The following is an 18,933-nucleotide window of genomic DNA, read 5'->3' as shown; positions in this document are numbered from 1 at the left end:
GTCACTTGGCTGTTAGAACAGAATAGTTAAACTTCCTTAATCGTTTGTTTGGTGCTCGCTGTTTTACCTCTGAAGGAGCACCAGCCACCTCAGGATGTGGGCATGTCCTGCTAGGGTTTTCCTTGGATCTGTTTTCAATGACTTGCATGCAGAAACAGAGACTGCCTTTTGCTGCATGCCTTTGCTACCCTATTTAAAATCTTTTTCTTTTGAAAGTGTTGGACTGCTCTTTGAATATCAAGGCTTATTATAGATGTTGTTTTAAGGAGGTCTTTCAAGCCTTAATTTACACCTTTGACTGCTTAATACCAGAAGAAATGTCTGCTAGGCCCAGGGTAGGTCAAAGTGAGAACAATTTAATTAACACGCAGAAGCCCTTGTTTGAAGTAATTGATTGTAATTTTGTTTTGGATTTAGAGAAATCAAACTTTGTCAAGAAAATAACTGTGCTGGAATCCATTAAAATGTTTGATTTGCTACTAGTATTGAGTTGTAGTAAAACTAGTATTTCTTTTGCTAATCAGGCTGATTTACTGCTTTGCTCTGCTTTTGTTAAAGCACATAACTTAGCCTTCATTTATACAGATTATTTAAGTTTTCATGACTTTTAATGAAGTTGCAGGTTGATGAATAGTATGTTTCTTATTTGCTGTGTCAAACTGCATTTAGATGAAAGTGGGTATCTATTGCACAAAATCTTCACTTGTTTTTACTGTTGCAGTGTACTGGATGAAGAGGGACTATTTATGAAAACTTTTGCATTTAAAACTAGGCAAAAACACTATTTTGTAAGTAGTGAAATGAACTGATTTTGTTCTTCAGTATTTCAGAATTATTAGGGTTTGTCATCTTATAATTGGCAGATAAACTTCTCACCCTTGAATCTACAGAGTACATTCATAATACGGAAGCCAGTTGAATACAAACTAGTTGAGGTATTAAAAATAATTCCTATGCCACTGTAAAAGTTTACCACTTAACACTTTTAATAAATGCTCTTTGTGAATGCTATGTCTGTGATTTCCAGCACTTCCATCAGTGGTTTAGCTTTCTTTAAAATTTAATGTATTGCTTGAATATTTCATTTGTCTGAAATTATTATAGTGGCTTAAATCAGATTTTGGTATAGGTTGCCAAAATTTTAAATTGAATTTGAAATTAAAATTTAAACTCAATCTTAACAGGTGGTATGTCTTCTGAAAACGCCCTGGCCCGAGTGGTGCTGTTCCTGCTGCCCAGGGCTCAGCTCTCCCAGCCTGCAGCGCAGCCTCAAGCTAAGGTGTGGGGGTCAGTGGAACCGGTATAAGGCATTGCTGAGCACACAAAACAGCGCTTTCCTGAGTGCATTGCCTCTGTGTCTGGTTTTGGTCAGTTTGAAAGACCAGTTTTAAGCTTCTGAAGCTGTAAATAGTTTGATACTGGGTTGTACTCTGACCATCGTTACTTTTCAAAGACGAGAGGGTCATGAATTATTTTTCCCTGCTTGTCTCTAGCAATCCATAAGCTACTCTATTGAAAGGGGAAATAGCGATGATGAGTGATTTTTCTGTAAATTGGTGTTGCGTTCCTGAGTTTTGAAGGTTTTCCTATGCTTGAAGGATCTCCCGTGTGACTTGATGCAGCCTTCCCCTCAAGGAGCTTTTGCAAGAAACGTGGCGTGTATCAGAGCACGTGCACCCTCTCTGACTCGGCCAGCTGTTTTAGGGCATCACTGAGATTTCTGGATTTCTCTCTTTCTCTCAGATCTGGTTGATATCAACCAATGTCTTTTAATCTCAACCTTAAAATTATATGATCCAAGACAAACTGTATCATTGCAAAAGCTGTTTGTTTTCTTAAGACTGTAATAGTTGGCACACGTGCTAAAGATGTTACAGTGGGGTTCTGTTGTTGTGAAAACGCAGTGAAGAATTTCAATTAAGGAGTAACAAAAGATTTTTTTAATTTTTTTTTTAAATAGAAATTTTTGGCAAAGATGAAAAAAAATACTCGTTAAAAAGAACAAACAGAAATACTTCTGTGGTATTCCCTCTTCTTCTGTTCTCCCCCTCGGGCCGTGATTCCCTGGTGATGCAGTGGTACCGGGCCGCGCCAGAGCCGGAGTTACAGCGCTCCAGTTCTCTTTAGGTGCTATCATTTATTTTTGTTTTGTTCCAGTTGGTTAAAATAACAAGCAGTGAGGTTTAGAATTTATTGTGTGGTATCTGTAGGGTTTGTGTTTTAATCTTTCTTAATTCTAAACATGATTAATATTGATACCATAAGTGTCTGTGCTCTGTGCCTTTACCAGAATTTGTAAGTTCACCATGCCTCAAGTCTGTTTTTTTGGCTCTCTCTGGACATGAATAACTCAGCTGCTTATCTCAGGCAGTGCCCGTACCTTTCCTTTGCGAGAGGTGTATTGGGAATGCTCCCACGCACCTCCAGGCTGTGAGTAGCCACAGTGAAGTCCGTCTGAATCTTGGTAATTTTATTCAGCTGATGGGGTAATAGCAAAGGCAGGACTGCAGCTATTGGTTGGAAGGCTTAGGAAACGTCTCTTCTTTAAACTTGATTTATATCATTGTTAATTCATAGTTAGCAGTGAGAAACGGTTAATTTAAAAAAGAAAAAAAACCCCAAAACCCACAGGAGGGTTTGGGTGGAGTGCCTCAGATATGACTGCTGAAATGACCTCACCAGGTCAAGTCTTCTGGTAACTAAGGATGAGCAGATAATTTGGATTTTCAGTAGTATCTTCCTGGTTTGTTAATCAAAAGAATTGCAAATATTGCCTTTAACATTTTGCAAATACATCTCTCTTTCTAAAATGTGTCACATGAGATACTTTTACGTGGAGAATTACATGTGAAATCAAATTGCCATATTGACAATTTTGTTACACACTAACAAAAGCAAAACGCTGAATCCCTAAGTTGCAATTGCAAGCCACAAAGTAAAACCTGTATTTACATTTCCCATCATATATGTGCATATACTGAGTTTCATTACGCCATGTTGCTAGAATTCACCTCTGTTCCCTTATCTTACCGTTTATGGCTATATAGTGTGTGCTGGGACAGTGGAATTTTCTGCAGTGATGAGAGGCTTTGTAGATCACTATCGTACATATATTACTAACACTTTATGCTATTGTTGCTTCTCTGGTGTGAAATATTTGCACTGCACTGTGGCTGGATGCCTTGATTCACATGCATCTTTGCCCCCTGAGGCCATGGGTGGTCTGTGGCTGGTCTGTGGAGCCAGTATCTTCAAAATTTGGTAATAGTGTTTGGCATGTGTCATGTTGAGGACTGGCAATTGTCCAAGTCACTTAAGAATTTTGTAGTAAAGTCTTTACACACTGAAGTAATGAAAATTAACTCTTCATATGCAGGCTAAAATAAATGAATGTAGTTTCATATTTATTTTTACTGCTTTACAGGAGGATACTATTAGGAACAAAGATAAAAGTAGTAATGTTTTCTGAATCATTGCATTAACAACTTGTTTAGTTAAAAATGCCACAAGGAAATTATCTTTACTTGACAAAAGAACAAATAGTGCTAATTGCTCTTAAACTTTGCTTGTTTAGTCTACAAATGTCGCTAGCAAAATAGCATCCTTTTCATTTTTGTGGGAGAGTCAGTGTGCCTGTGGTGTGCACACAGAGCCTGCCACACGTACAGTCGAAGAGGGTCAAATGAAACTTCTCTGAAAAGGTGTCGAAATCAGTCTAGTAGCAGTATTCCTGTGAGAATATGGTAAGTGGATTTATTTCTGGATGAAGTTGGTATAAAAAAAATTTTCTATGTGTTAAATGGGTCAGAAGTGCTAGTGTTTGAGACATTTTTGTAATTCCAAGATTTTGCTTGTTCCTTAGGCATAAGAATGATAAGACACAAGAAAAAGTCTGATAAATTATTGCATTTGTAATGTGAAAAAAATATATATAGAGAACCTTGGTTTTATCTGATCTGGTAAACAGTCTCTTCTGAAGTGCGGCAGCTTGTAAACCTAGGTTATTACTTGTGGTCTGATGGAAGATACATCATTATTGGGCTGTCAAGTTCTATGCATTTATTACACAGTGCTGTATAGGTTCTGCTTATCTATTAGATAGTGCTAAATACATCATATTGTTCCATTTTAAAATCCTACTGCTGACTTTGAAAAGCATGCCAAAAAAGCATTCTTGAAAAGCATGCTTAAAAAAGGGAAGAAAAACCCTTGACTAGGTGTGACTAAAATAATATCTACAGTGTTCTGTTTGGAGATGAACCAGACCCCAATATTTGACATGTCTGACACTGAGGGGAAATACTTTTGCGAGGTGGAGTATTTTTGACAAACATGTTTGTTTGATATTCCTCACCCGAGCATTTGTCGGTTGTTTCCTTGGTTAATGAGTGCATGTTAGCATGATCACAAAAGAAAGTAGCAAAATGTACAGGCCTCCAATTTGTTCTTCATCAATAAAAAGAACTAAATATCTGTATATTCAAAATGAAAATAGAGGCATAGCTTTCTTTGTTTTAATTTTTTTTAAATTTATAGACATTCATCACTTTTTTTTCTTTTTTAAAAATGAAAACCAGGCTAGTCTGTGGATGCTTTAGTAAATCTATATCAGAGCAGCAAAAAACATGCAAGGAGCAAGTAATTTCAGTGTTGATGGCTATCTAGCAGATCTTAAAATTAATGCATGGGTAAATTTTCTCTCTTTCACAAGTTGGAAGATTAAAGAAGGGTTTTTTTCCCAAAGACCAAGACTAGAGGACTTGAGTCTTTTTTTATTTTCTGTGATGAGTCTAGTAGATCACATTGATAAATATGAGTTGATTGGGGAAAAAAAAAAAAAAAAAAAAGGCAAAAGCCCCAAACCCACCTTTTTCATGAAGTCCTGACAGTAGTTGCAGAGACTTCTGCAGGCAACTGCAGAGGCAGAATTCTGAAAATGAAATTTCCAAATGGTGAAATCCTGTCTTGAGCCTATTCTAGTTTGAACAGCGAGATTTGCAGGATGAGCATCTCAGCCAATTTCAAATTCCTGGTGTGAAACAATCAAGATAAGAATCAAAAAGTAAAGAAAGGGAGAAGCTGTGTTAGATCAAACGCTATACACTAGATGTCTCCTTAGGCAGAATTACTCCTTCCAGAGTCCTTGCTACTCTTGCTTAAAATAACAGGAGCCCCATAGCATAGGCTGGTTCTCATAACTATTCTTCAGCTGCATGATTTTGTTTTGGGGAAGTTTTTCTGGGTTATCTTCAGTAGATTTATCTAAAACGTAGATCTTTTCTTGCCCTTGACTTTTGCTCCTGTTAAATTGCTGTGTGTCTTCTCCTGGCTGGAGATGTTACTTACCTGTGCCTGAGACCTGATCCATTAACAGCTTTCCGAATTATCCAGGTAGACTTTCACTTAGATTAAAAAGACATTTAATGCAGAAGGTAGTAACTAGTTCAATTTTTGTATTGATTTTGAAAATGATAAATAACATGCTTGACAAAACTAATTTTTTCTGGGATACTTTTGAAAACGGTGAATTTAGTGTCAGTTCTTCAGAATAGCTTAAGAAAGCTTAAATTCAAGTCATTCTTGATAGCATTGACATATCCTTTACAGTTACTATTAGGACATACCCATTACAGAGAAAACAAGATGCTATTAACCCTGTTTACAGGGAGCTCTGCTGAAGAACAGAAGAGAAAATAAGAGTGGAAAGGTGAGACACTGAGAAGAGTATTAGCCAGATTACTGTGGAGATAAGATTTAGAAGTTAATAGCTTCCTGAATTAAAATCTAATATGTAAGAAACTGAGTTCTTTTGTAGGTGTGAGTTTATGCTGATGAGCACATATTGACCAATTCTCTTTCAAAAATAGTCTTGAAATTTAATGGCATTATTTTAACATTTACCATGTTAGATGCTCAATTCCCCATTTCATAGAGGTTCCTTTTCTCTTACAGGAATGTCAAGTTAAGCTAGTAAGAAGCAGATATATAAAACTGTAAAGACAGACACAAGCTATTCTTTTTCTGAGCAGGGAGCCTGTAAAACTGCTTACCAGAAAAGGTAGATGCTAAATGTTTATGAGACTGAAAATGTTAATGGAAGATATTTCCCTTGAGGTTACTAAATACAGAGAAACCAAACAAATTGTGCTCTGAAAAGTCATCTGAGTTGAAAATAGCCGGAGGCTAGGAGGTTATTTAGGGGACTAGATCATGTTGGTGCTGTTTTCACTCTTCCTTTAGGCATCTGCCATTGGGTCACTGCTGGAGAGAGGGTAATGGGCCGGGGAGCCCTTTGGCCTGATCCGGTATGGCCAGTCCTTGGGTCTCATTCAGGTCTCATGGAGTTTTGTTCAGATAAAATCTTTTATCTTGTATAAAGGAAAATAAAAAGTGCTGGGGAACTAACATTAGCAAGTTTTTTCACTTTTTTAAACTGTTTGCAAAGCAGCATAATAGGTTATCCAATCACACTTCCACTTGTTTATAGGATAAACACCTGCTCTGTGTTGCTCTGTACATGTTATACGTTAGTTCAAAGGGGCTATAAATTGAGCTATACAGCTGCAATGACTATAGGAAATTCAACAGAAAACATTTCCAATGAAACAAAAATACTGACTTCATTCATTTTGGCAACAAATTAAGTTTGCTTAGTTTTTTTTGCACCCATTTGCAATAAGGAAAAACATTTTCCTACAGTAGGAGAGCCCAAAGTGGTTGAAATGTTAATTAATGTAATGTACAGCATTTTTAGGAAAAGCTTTTTTTTATTTCAGCATAGACCACCTAGGGCAAGAGGTACATAGTTTAATATTTTAACTGTATACATGTAGATAAGCCTTACTTTACTTAAGACAGACATGAATAAGGGCACTGTTAGGTTGTTATCAATTAATCATAGCCTAGTGACGGTCTTTATGTGAGACATGTCTACTGTGGCTTCATTTCCTGATGCTCATCAAATCCTTTGAATATGCTGTCATTGATGAATCAAATGTATTTGTTTTCCTTGATCATGCTTAGGTTCTGTTGTTAAAATAATAAAAAAAAAAGGTGAATAACAAGTGGCATGATTAGATTAGTCTAATGCTGCTGTTGATTAATGACTTTAATCTATTTATTTAATAAAGGCTATTCTCCTTGACCATACTGCTGCAGTAAATATTTTGCTATGTTTATCTGTACTGTAGGCAGCTTATTCTTTGGAACAGGTTTTGGTGTCTCTTACTCTGTGTATAAGTCTAATATCGATGCAACTATTTCCCTAGTCAGTGTGACAGACAAACATAGTTTCTCAGCTCTGGTATCTAAATGGTTTGAAAAGACAACAGAATAATATATATATATATAATACAGTTAGTGTCTGTGTCATTTCTGATATGACTCACATTACCTAGTACATCATTCTGTGTTTGCTGTGAGATTTTTGTGCTGGGATCCCTATCATTGTCCAAGGCACCAGCCATCCCTTGGAAACAGAGGTGTATTTTGATGACGGAGCTATAGGGCAGTGCTGTTCCCACATTTCTTCCCTTTCAGGGCTGTGTTCCTTCTTCCTCTCCTGAGCCAGTGCTATCCTCTTCTGACCCTGCAGCAGGATGCTTCAGGAGCTGAGTGGTAGAAATTATTATTTTCCATTTTTTTAGGGGAAAGGAAGTGGCAAGAGCACTCAACTGGGAGTGGGTAGATGGGGGGTACCAAGGTCTCCCCGTAGAATAGCAGGTAGGTTTTGGCTAGGATGTGGCTTGAGAATAAAACTTAACCAAAACTTTCAGGTGAATTACAGGCTCTGAGCTCTAATGGACAGCTTATTTGGGAACGAGTGTGCTGTCCCCTCTGCCCTCGAAGTTTTTAGCCCCCGCTGCAGGGATGACTTACCTGCTCGTGGCGCAGGAAAGCTTGCCATGGTAATGAGAGGCACAGTCTTTTTTCCTATACCCTAGTCTGCAATTTGTCACAGTTCAGTAGCTGCTGTGTTAGAATAAGTTGTTCTTTTAGCAGGGATGGCTGGACAACCAGTGCATGAACAACGGCAGCCCTCTCTGGGTAGGTTTTAACTCCTTGTGAGTCAGAGCCCTCATATAACGCTGTAAAATTACCCCGTTAAGAGAAACGATGGGAGCATGGGAAGGACAGAGGCAGGAGGATTTGTAGGAAAGATGATACTGTCTACTGGTGGTAGGGTGTGAGATTTGAAAAAGGGAAAAATTCCTTGTATGTTGCTTGGTCTTGGGCAGCTTGAACTGCTGCTTAATCACAGGGTTTACCTGTACAGAAAGAGCTTAACCTGTAGATTATTTGTGTGAAAATATGACCAAGTCACAGAATTTTTGTAGAAAGGTGGTGCTACTGCATGAGTACATCATGCGCCAAATGTCACTCAGTTTTGAAAAATCCCTGCGGAAATGAGAGGGGACTGTAAGCAGAAGTGCAACAGCTTTTGATGAGCAGTATTTTTGGAAAAAATATTTAATTATTCCTTGCTATGCTTAATGGATGATTTCAGGGCAGTCAGTATTATGTCTTTTGGCAGCGTGAGGGGCTTACGTTTTTCTCTGGCTTTTCACAAAATAGTAATATTAATTTTAGGAAGAATCTGGAACGTGTTATAAACACCTTATTTTAGGGGAGCTGCATCCCAGGAACATCTGGAGTATATGAGCCCAAGCTCCACCACAAACTTTACTTTTGACCTCTAGTATGACTGAGTTTTCCGAAAAAGGTTTTCATACCTATGGATTTTTAAGTGCTTTTGAGTATTAAAAGTAACTCATAATTTCGAGGGTTGTATTAAAAGAATTCTTGGATCCCAGTTCTTCAGACTGTGCTGTTACTTTTACATGCCCAATATCACAAGTAAGGTGGATTTTTAGAAAATTTTGGTACACATCTGTTTTTAAACCCGATACTTTGCTGCGAGGGCAAATACCCTGCAAAGTGCTCGGGCAAAAGGCAGATGGAAGGCAACCAGCCTTCCAAATGTGTTTTCAGATAGGAAGAGAGCCACAACTTCAACAACACTGGGTGTACGTGATGTTCAGGGTCAGTGGCCACAGCAGGACTTCTTGAGCCTGTTGACGTCAAACTGTCTGCAAACGCCGTGTCTTGCAGCAGAACCCAAGTCCCGCTGCATTGTCTAAATGTCCTCTGCAGCTCATTAGCTTGGCTTGACAAAAATGTAGATCGAACTTTTACTCTGGAAGAATGCCCCGTTTGACTTCTGGTTGCCCAAAAAAGTAAGGGTGATAATGGTACCGATATTGAAAGAAGCACAGGCAGGGCTTGAATGGTGGTTACATTCGTTAGGGTTGAAAATAACATAATATTGTCATGTCCTCTTGTTACTTTTGGAGATTTCCTTATTTAAATGTTTTGACCCCAGTTCCAAATGTGATGTCTACATAGAACATATATCCCACCTCCCAAAGCATGGCACATTTGAGACAGAATTTTAATGAATTCTATAAATTAAGCTCCTTAAGAAACATGTACAGTTGTGCTATTGCCCCACTGTAACGATTTCCGATGCTTGCCATAATCTAGATACAAGACCACCATTAATCCCAAAGCAGAGGGATATTTTGTTCCAAATATTTTAAGAACACAGACAAGGCAGGCACTGTTAGCAGGAGCAGGGAAAGGGAAAAAGGTATTTTTCCTAGGGAAGCAGTTTGATCTTTGTTCCATATCCCCAAACTGGAGACCAATTTAGAAGTCCTGGTAACCTTGCAACTATCAGTTCCCTACAAACACATTGCTATGTTGACAAAAGCAGGTGCCTGCCTCCGTTCAGCTCTGAAGGCTCATTGAGTTAACGGGCTCTGCATGGTGAAGGGAAGGGTTGTTGCTGAGCAGCATGGCTGAGTCGATTTGGCAAGCTGGAGCAGGCTGAATTAGTATCATGGGAAATATGGCTCTTCCTACTTTGAGGAAAGGGAATGGAAAAAAAATATTCTGCTTTGTTGTTTTTTTTTTAGTTGTATATTTTGTTTGTGTCTTGATGCAGTTTTTAGTATGTATTTGAAATCTATAGTAAACTTAATAACAGTGGCCCCTAAATGCTACATGTCAGATTTATTTTTTTCTTTACACAAGGAAAATTTTTTTCTCTTTCCAATTTGAGGTGAGTCTGCCGAGAGCACACAGTTTGACAGGCTGTTATTCTCAGTCTTTTCTCTGATTAATCTTGCAGTGAGGAATTTAAATTTAAAACTCAGTTCTAGAATAAACCCACAAAAAATTACTTATCAATATGCTACTATTATTATCAGTATGTCACTAGTCATCATGTCCACTGTTTTCAGAAAACAAACAAGCACCACAAATTAGAAACTACATTGAATTTACATAAGTGGGCCTCCATCCTAGATGTAGCAGCCTGTGAAAGTGGGATTTTGTGACTACTCTAGAGGCCAATAGTCCCTTCACATAACACTCAGTGCCTTGAGTAATAACTGTTTATACTGTTTCCCGGTCTAGACTGCATTTAACTTCATTCTCTAGGATCTTTTAACTTCCAGTTTATGTGAATTGGGTTACTTGCTAATGAATTTCATTTAAATGCCTTGCAAGTGAAATCGTGCAGCAGCACGGCTTGCCTTCCCTCCTTCCCCAGTGCTACCAACTGATTGGTATTGACAAGATTACTCTGGTGCGTTATGTATTTTTAATAGAGCTGGCTAAGATGGTTTCCTCTCCAGTAATTTAGCTTCCTTTCCTTTCAGTGGGCTATAAGCTATTTTCTGCGATTGCCTCAATTTTTGACTTTTATAGAAATTGGTGTTTAAACTTGTACATAGCTGCTGCAATAATCTTTTGCTCTGATCTGACTTTTCCTATCTTTCTCATAGCACAGTGAAGCCTGTTCCTGTGCTCTTCTGAAAAGTGGTTCCTGTATCCAGATGATCTTTTCTCCAGAATAGTGTTGTCTGCTTACCCAGTTCTTATTCTTTATCCCCTCAGATATCCTGGTTGGTTTTAATAGTCGGTTCATATACGTCCATACGCATACAGGAGCTTGTTATATGAAAGAGCATTTCTAAGTGTGGAAAGTTGTGCAACTTTTGTGTGATATGAATATGTAAGTTAAGCATTTCTTCTTTGAAACATCCAGAAAGTTAGCTTGTGTCAGGTTTTTCCATATTTCTGAAGTAATGAAGGCCTAAAGGCAGAACAAAGATCAGGAAATAAAAATTTCTCAACTGACAGAAAAAAGCCGTTTCAGATAGAGTTGAGGAATATAGGTGGATATGTCTCTGGGCAGGTCTCGGATACTTTGAGTGTTCCCTGTTGAGGCTTCTTGTAAAATACCCTCAATGATTTCCTCCTCCTCCATCTGAGCATACTCCCAGTGCTGTGCCACTGCACGCTCCCAGAGTGGGCTATTGGAGCAGTCTGCGTGTGTTATTTTGTCACTAGGAACCCTACTGCGACCAACTAGTTGCAGGTGATGACAGTTTTTAATGCTGTCTTGTGTGTGGTGCTGATTTTTTTTTTTTTTTTTTTTTTTCCCGCTCATATGTATTTGTTTCTCTTGAATTTTTTGAGTTGGTATTTGTCTCAGTTCAGCTTCTGTGTTAGATCTGAAAAGCAGATGTTATTGTAGAAGTGCTGAATTGTTTAAAAAAAATTGCCATACATAGCTGTGGAGCTGTGATTAAAAGAAATAATTTTGATTTTCTCTGTTTATGTTCCAAGCATGGCAGTGCTAGAATCACCACTAGTTTTGTATATGCCTATTAATCAAATGAAAGGAAGGATTCAATGGAGTGATTAGTTTTCAATTTAGGCTTTGTCTGATGCTTTTTGCAGCCTAGTTACTGAGGGGAATATCCAGGATTTAGTTATTTTTAATTCTATTTTGATTGGGACGCTCTTTCCAGATACTGAATCCAGATAAAAGCAGGATACTCGAGGAGAATTTAGAAGAAAAGATACTGTGTCCTTAGAAGGCTTTTGTAATTCACGAAGCACAACATCTAATGACTAAATTTTGTTGTCAGAGCTCAAATAGCACCAAAATCTCAGAAAGTAGTATAAACAGTGTGATCCTAAGAGGATTAGAAGAAAAACATGAGCGCACAAGTTCACATGAGGAACAGAAGCAATTCAAAGCTCACGCAGAAAACATTGTTTTAGCCATAGCATGAACCCAGTGTAATGGATGGGTAGGAGAAAACAGCATAAATGGTGGTGTTTTTAGAAGAAAATGGTTAAACGTTTTTGCAAATAGCTTTTAGAGAAATCCTTGCTTTGAACTGATTATGTTTGGAAACAGGTAAAGAATAACATTAGTGTACGTCCGTGCTATGTGTTTATAACCAGATTTGTCACTGCGCGGTGCCACGGTTGTTTTCATCTGTGGTTTCGTCTTCATGCCACGCGATTATCACTTGGTTGATAACAGCAGCCCAATCTGTGCTAGCAGCATGGATTGGTATTTACTCTTTTGGTAGCTGGTTTGGCAGGTTAGTTTTGGCCCTGCAGATGGGAGCTGCCTGTCTCGTGCAACCTGTTGCCTGGACCTTTTTTGTCACCTCTGCCTGCAAGCAGGTCTCGAGTTTATGGCTTCGGGGCTTGCTGCCACTCTGTGCGCCGCAGCGGGATGCTCTTCCCGAGGAGATGTTGGACACTGCACTGAGCATTTTGGCCTGGTGTCATGGGGGGACACAGGCATCAGGTGTGTCATTTTTGTGCAGAAAAGCTGGTGAGCGCTGGCTGGGAGCAGCTCAGTACACACGCAGCAGAATCTTACTTCTTTTTGAGTTGAGGGCGGCAGTGTTCAGTCGATGCTGAAGGCATTAGTCATCAGTCAGTGGTCAACCCTCCAGCCCCTCCAAGATGAAGGATCCAAACTCACAAGCTACTGTGCATTCCCCAGGTGTGCTTTATCAACTTCAAGGGCATCGGGTGGATTATTTTTAAGTGTCACATAGTGTAGCTGTTACTACACCTGGTCACCTGTTTAAATCACGGTAACAGGTTGGTATATAAAGGCGAGAGATAGTCTAAAATCAATAAATTATAGCTGTCACCTGCATTGTTTCAAGGTACATGCCAAAATGACAAAGTCCAATAGGATAAATTTGGAACGAAAAAAGCTGCTGATGAGGCATTTGTACTCAGTACTCGTATTCTGAAGAAGGACATTGCAGAGTTTCTAAATGTTTACGTGTCATTTCAAGCGCCCTTATTTAAAACTGGAGCCTACAACCAATTAACATGAGTGAGGAATGAAGCAGAGTCAGTGAACCCTTTCTTTTCTCATTCTCTGCTCTCTTGAGTCTTTGCTTCCAGCTTCTTTCCGTGTCACTGCCCTGTTCAGATACAAAGCGAAGGACAAGAAGCCTCTTCCACAGATCAGACGGAAAGGTTTCCTTCTCTGGCTTCGACGATAAGTACTGCACTCAGAAGATTGCACAAGGGCAAAGAGGTGTTGGAAGGAGACAGTTTGGGCAGTGTATACTGAAGAAAGCCTTTTTTCATTGAAGAAAATGGTTTATGTTTGTGCAATCATCCTTTTATTTATGTTTGCCATGTTCCTTCCCAAGTGAAATAACCCAGACCACGCGGCACACTCGGAACGGGGCAGCAGAGCCCTCCTCTGCCTTTCTCTGCACACAGCTTTCATAATGATTTAGGCTGTTCTTAAAAAAATATTGGTCAGTTGGTGTTTTGTTCTGTTTTTAAGGAAAATTCTGGTTATTAGCAAGTAGGGTTTTTTTATGGGGTCTGCCGAACGAGGTGATAAAGCTTTCTCTTCTCTGCTGGTCTGCAGCTCTGGGTGTGGAAAAAACAACCTTTACGAGGAGCTCCGCATAGGAAACTGTGCCACTTGAGGAGTGGAGTTTTCCTCAGCCTATTTACATAATTTCTGCAGCACCAGTACAACTGAGCAAGGAAACAAGACCATGTTTGCAAATTCTTTCAATTCCCAGCATTCCTGCATTCTTCAACATCCTCTGCAGCGCCTCTCCTCTTGCTTGCACTTGCCTTGGTGGTGCGGTGAGATCTTCTAAGAATACAATAAGCCCAACTGCTGCAGCTCTTTTTTTTGGCTGGGTCCAAAAATGGCTTTATAATAAACCGTTTCCTACTAGCTGAGCTTGAAAATTGCATGGAAGAGCTCTGTGTTGATTATGAGCCCCAAAACCGTAGTTATTCTTTACTCGTAGTAGAAGTTTTTGAGCACAGTTTACAGATGCTTTGTAAATAGTTTAATCTAAAAATAGTCTGATAATTCTTCATTAGTCACCCATGTCCATCTGTCCCCCTTCCTGCTCTTTGAGTGGGCGATTAGATTATTTACTAAAGAAAAGTAGTCTGGCGAGTATTTGCATGGAGAGCAACCACTCAGAAATATTAGTGTGAATAAAAATTGTTTGTCATTACTGAATAAAAGTGGATGTTACAGTGGCTGGAGTTAGCATGTATTTGGACATCAGAATGTGTTTGCTTAACTACTTTATTGTTAGATGCATAAATTATTATTGATATGTAAAGAAAATTACTAAAATGTAGGAGAACATGGATTTTTTTTTTTTGGCTTATGTTTTTGTTCAGTTTTTGAAGATGGGAAAGATTTCTCTTGAGTAGTGCACTAGGAAGACTTCTATTATGTACATGTCAAATGTCACCAGCAACTAGTATGAGCTGGTTTTTTTAATTACTGAAGTCACTGCAGGAGTTGGTAACTATCTGGATGCGTAGGCACACCTGTGTACATAAAAGGAGTTTCTTAGTGCAATATGTGTTAGGAAAACGGATTTTTTTTTTTTTTTTTTTTTTTTTTTTTAACTGCCTCATAGTGGATGTAACTATTTTGGAAGTCAAACCACTGGAATGTTGATTTTTGTTTGGGGCTTTTCAGAGTGTTTAGAAGTTGGCAGCTAAGGTTTATTTCCGGAAGAAATTTGGCATGGGCAGAAGATACTGTAAGCTGCCTACTTTTCCTAGTTAGCTTCCCGAAGCTTTTTCTGGAGAGCTAAGGCAAAATCCAGACATCAGGATTTTTATACACGGGTTGTTTTGTTTGTGTGTGCTCCTGCTGAATGGGTGCGACTGTCTAGAGGTCTGATGGTACAAGTATTCATTCAACAGGCTTATTTGTTCAAAGGTCTGTGTTTCAGGCTCCCCACGGGAGCAGTTCGTGTGATGTGGGTAGTGACAGGATATATGCAAAACCCCAGCTCTGCCTGCTCTTCTGTGCCTGATCGCTGCTGCTTTAGGCTGTATACAAATTCAATGGTAATCCCTCAGCTCCGTGAACAGAGTAGGCTGCGAGAGCGACGAAGGCCCATACTGGATAAAGTTTTATTGTGTTAACACCACTGTTTTCAAAAGAATAAATATTAATGTTTCCTATTTTGTCTCCTTACTTCCTTGTCAGCATCACCTTTCTGTGGCAAGAGGCACCCGAAAGGAAAACTTCCGCATATCAATGCACTGCCAATGGTAAGTACCTTTTTAACTGACTAAAGGTGGTGTGGTTCCTTCCTGCAGATACGCTGTAAACTGTCTTGTATTGGAGACAGTATTTTTAGAATACCTACTTTTTAGTACACAAGTGGATTATTTTAATTTTTTAAGAAACATCTAGGCCATTATTCTGTTTGATAAAAATGCTAAAATTGTATCTGGATTTTGTCATGTGGAAGGTGGGTTAGCATGTTAATTTTGAAGCAAGAAGCGTGACTTGACAATAACACAGCTCATCCTGTTGGTGACTGGTTTTGCTTCCTCTTTTGGCCAAGAGCCTGTTTGGGGCAAGCTGTAGCCCAGCTGAGTGCTCTGTTGCCCCCACTTGGGTGCTCTCTGCAGTTTGTTTCAGTACTAATGGCTTCTCCTCTAAAAAACCTGCGCAGTGCCAGGTGTATTTTGCTTTGGCACGTTTGATGGCATAAGACTAGTGAAGCTAAAAAGTCTTAGCTCCCTTAGAAAGGGGCTTGGTTGGTGCAGTCTTCTTATTCCATCTCTGGAATATTACTCAATGTTATAGACTATTAGAGGTTCATGTTTGCAGACTGTCTTTATGGTTTACTTATGCTTCCTGATAGTTGTGTAGATGGAAGGCAGAGGTGAGGTCTGAAGAGAAGGATTGGAACTTACTGCTTCAGCTTTGATCGAATAATCTTTTTTTCAGCGATTTTGGTATCTTGTGTTGTCACAGTTGAGGTATACGAGAATGGTAATTGCGGCATTAGCCTTAAGAAATAAATTCATAAAGTGCCAGCCTGAGTTTTGTATTTCAAGCATCTCTAAATCATTGCGCTCAGTACAGAAGTTAAAGGGATAGTATTTCTAACCACTAGTTTTGAAAACTCAATTTGGGATATGAGAGCTGAGCTGGGTTCCTTTGGTTTGCGTGTGGGCATGGATCTAAAGAATATGTAAATAAATTATAGCCTTACTTACTCCTTTGCAACTCCACCGTCTTTGCCCTTGTGAGTGAGATGACACTCCAAGAGAGTTTGCTTAGATGTAACTGCTTTACTTTGAAGCACAGTAAGTGATTCCGTTGACTCTTGAAGACAACATCATGGAGTGAAATGTAATGCCACATATATTTGGCACGAAGTAAAGCAAATATAACTCTGAAATCAGAAGATCTGCACCAAGTTGTGTATGTCATTTAATAGCCTGATGTTTAGGCTCAGAGTTCATATGTGTGAAGTTTATCTTGATTTGGGATGAAGTTCAGCTGGTGGGAATGGATTTTTTGAGTGAGAAGGCATTGTTTTTACCTGGTCACTTAGCCTGGTCTTTTAACTTTCCAAAGCTGAAACTAGAAGTGCTCTCAGCCTTTTCTATTATTGCTAAATTTTCATTGTTGTTGTTGACCTTTTTCCAACAAAAACCTACTCCGATTTCTTTTTATTTTGTATTAGTTGAGCATGTTTGTAGTTAGGATTTAAAATACAGGTCTGTGTTACTGCTTCTCTTAAAAACATGACTCATTCCATATTAACCTAGTCCTTATACTTCATAAAATTTTAAAATACTGAGAGACTGTACTTGAAATGTTACTGCATTTTGTCCTAATTTTCCCCCTACAAATTATATTAGAAATTCAGAATTGCACAGTCTCAAGGGCATGCTAGTTGTTACAGTGATCATAAAACATACTCAACTGTTACTTCTGGTGAAGTGAAATACTCCCCACTCTTTTCTTTAAGGGCTGCTTTTGTGCTATAAGTTGTTATATTTTATTATTCTAGAGATTTCTAAAGAATTACTCATCTCTTAATTAACTTTGAAACAGTTTGAACGTGGATTTAAGAGACAAGCTAGTCACATTCTTCATCATCCCAAAAGTAATCATAACTTAATCTGGTTTATAGTAAAAAAGACTTTTATGGGTTTTTATTATGTTGTTTTTCTTGCCGGTGTTTGTAGACAAAGTATGGGCCAGAGGTTGACCTGAAAAAAGCAGTTTGTATTCTTCTCCCAAACAGGACTTGGGTTAACTTGGCCACCCATGTTCAATACATATATTTGAATCAGAAATTAATTTCTGATTCCCTTGAGAAATGATACTAGCATTTTTGATCATTTTTTAATCATGATTGTCAGTTCCATTTCTTAGTACTAAAAAAAAATAGGAAAACAGAGAAGTTACACATCCTCTTGTGTTTTTTCTTTACTTTTCTATTTTAAAGGCAATGAAAAGATGCTTTTTTTTTTTTTTTTTTTGCATCATATATGATATGTTAACCGACAACTAAATAGGGTAAAATATCAGTTACTCCTTAAAAATATATTGTAATTTTTGGTGATTTTTTTAAAAAATAAAAGATTTATACTGTGATATAGCCTCCTAAAAGAGAGCATGACTGTGTACAGTTGGTGTAAGTTCTCCTTCCCATTCTTCCAGTCAACTGTAATGTTCCTCACAGTCTCAAATGAAAGATGCAAAGGCTTAACAAAAAGGGCCTGTTAAGTGAAGGAAAATTAGCGTATAATGCTACTTTTTCTAGGATTTCAAAGGTTCATTTAGAGGCCCATAACTGGGTACTTAATCCACAGTCACAAGGATTAATGAATGTGTTGAAAATAAAAATCGAAAGTCCTGGACCTTTGGCCTAAGCAAAAGATCACATTAGGATTTCCGCAAAGGCTTTAGCAAATTAATTTTTTTTTATGTGATGGAGCAGGTAGCTTAACTGAGAGGGATTTTCCATCATACCTTGCAAGGCTTCTCTTGGAAGTTTTAGAAGCAAAACAGTTTGCCTTTGTCTTCTACAAGTCATTGAAGCAGGCCTCTGTGTGTGTGTGCATAAATATGTGTGACTATATATGGGTGTGCTTGTGTGTGCATGTATCTATCTACATATATATGTATATCTACATATATAAAAAGGAATGTGCAAAACCCAGAAACTTACAGAAAGCTGGGAAGTATCTGTTTGTGACTATCGTACAGCAGCTTGCAGCGACGGATTTAATTTCGCGGGATGTAACCAAAAAGGGCTATGGAAGAGGCAGCATGGTGGCCTTCTGAGAGGCATCCTGAAAAACGCTCTGCCTGGGTTCTTGGCTCCGTCTCTTACTGCATGGTTAGTCTGACAAAGATCAACACACTGATCAGTGAAAAAGGTCTCCTGCAGAAGAGAATCGAGGATATTACCATTTATTACAAGCTGACACAGGCAAAGTCTGAGGATAGGCAGTGAGCACAGTTACTTAGTCTCCAGGAAAGCAGGGTCGTCAACAGTTAAGTCATGTCCCAATAGTCTCCTGAGAGGAATACAAAGTAGGTGTTTTAAATCCATTCTTTTTAATGCTGTCTACTTTTAGGTGAAAATCTCATACTGTGTTTTGAAGGTATAATGCACCCTTCTTGTGTTACGTCAAGTATTCTTACATGTAAGAGACTTTTTATAGGAGAACAACTCTGCAGGCACCAAGTCTCTTGGGCTGGGAAATTCCATGGGT

General features: G+C 38.6%; 1 protein-coding gene across 2 annotated transcripts in view; it reads left to right on the top strand.

Moving 5' to 3' along the window:
• The window catches only part of TBL1XR1 (TBL1X/Y related 1), a 118,429-nt gene that overhangs the window by 35,576 nt on the left and 63,920 nt on the right, over positions 1–18,933 (top strand). For both annotated transcript variants that reach the window (XM_075031412.1, XM_075031411.1), the window contains exon 2: positions 15,389–15,453. The gene's annotated coding sequence lies outside the window, so the exon portion shown is untranslated. The remainder of the gene's footprint in view (positions 1–15,388; positions 15,454–18,933) is intronic.

The sequence above is a fragment of the Buteo buteo genome, chromosome 7 (genome assembly GCF_964188355.1).
Source record: "Buteo buteo chromosome 7, bButBut1.hap1.1, whole genome shotgun sequence".
NCBI lineage: Eukaryota > Metazoa > Chordata > Aves > Accipitriformes > Accipitridae > Buteo > Buteo buteo.
The sequence above is the reverse complement of the archived record's forward strand: the minus strand, read 5'-3'. Positions and strand labels throughout refer to the sequence as shown.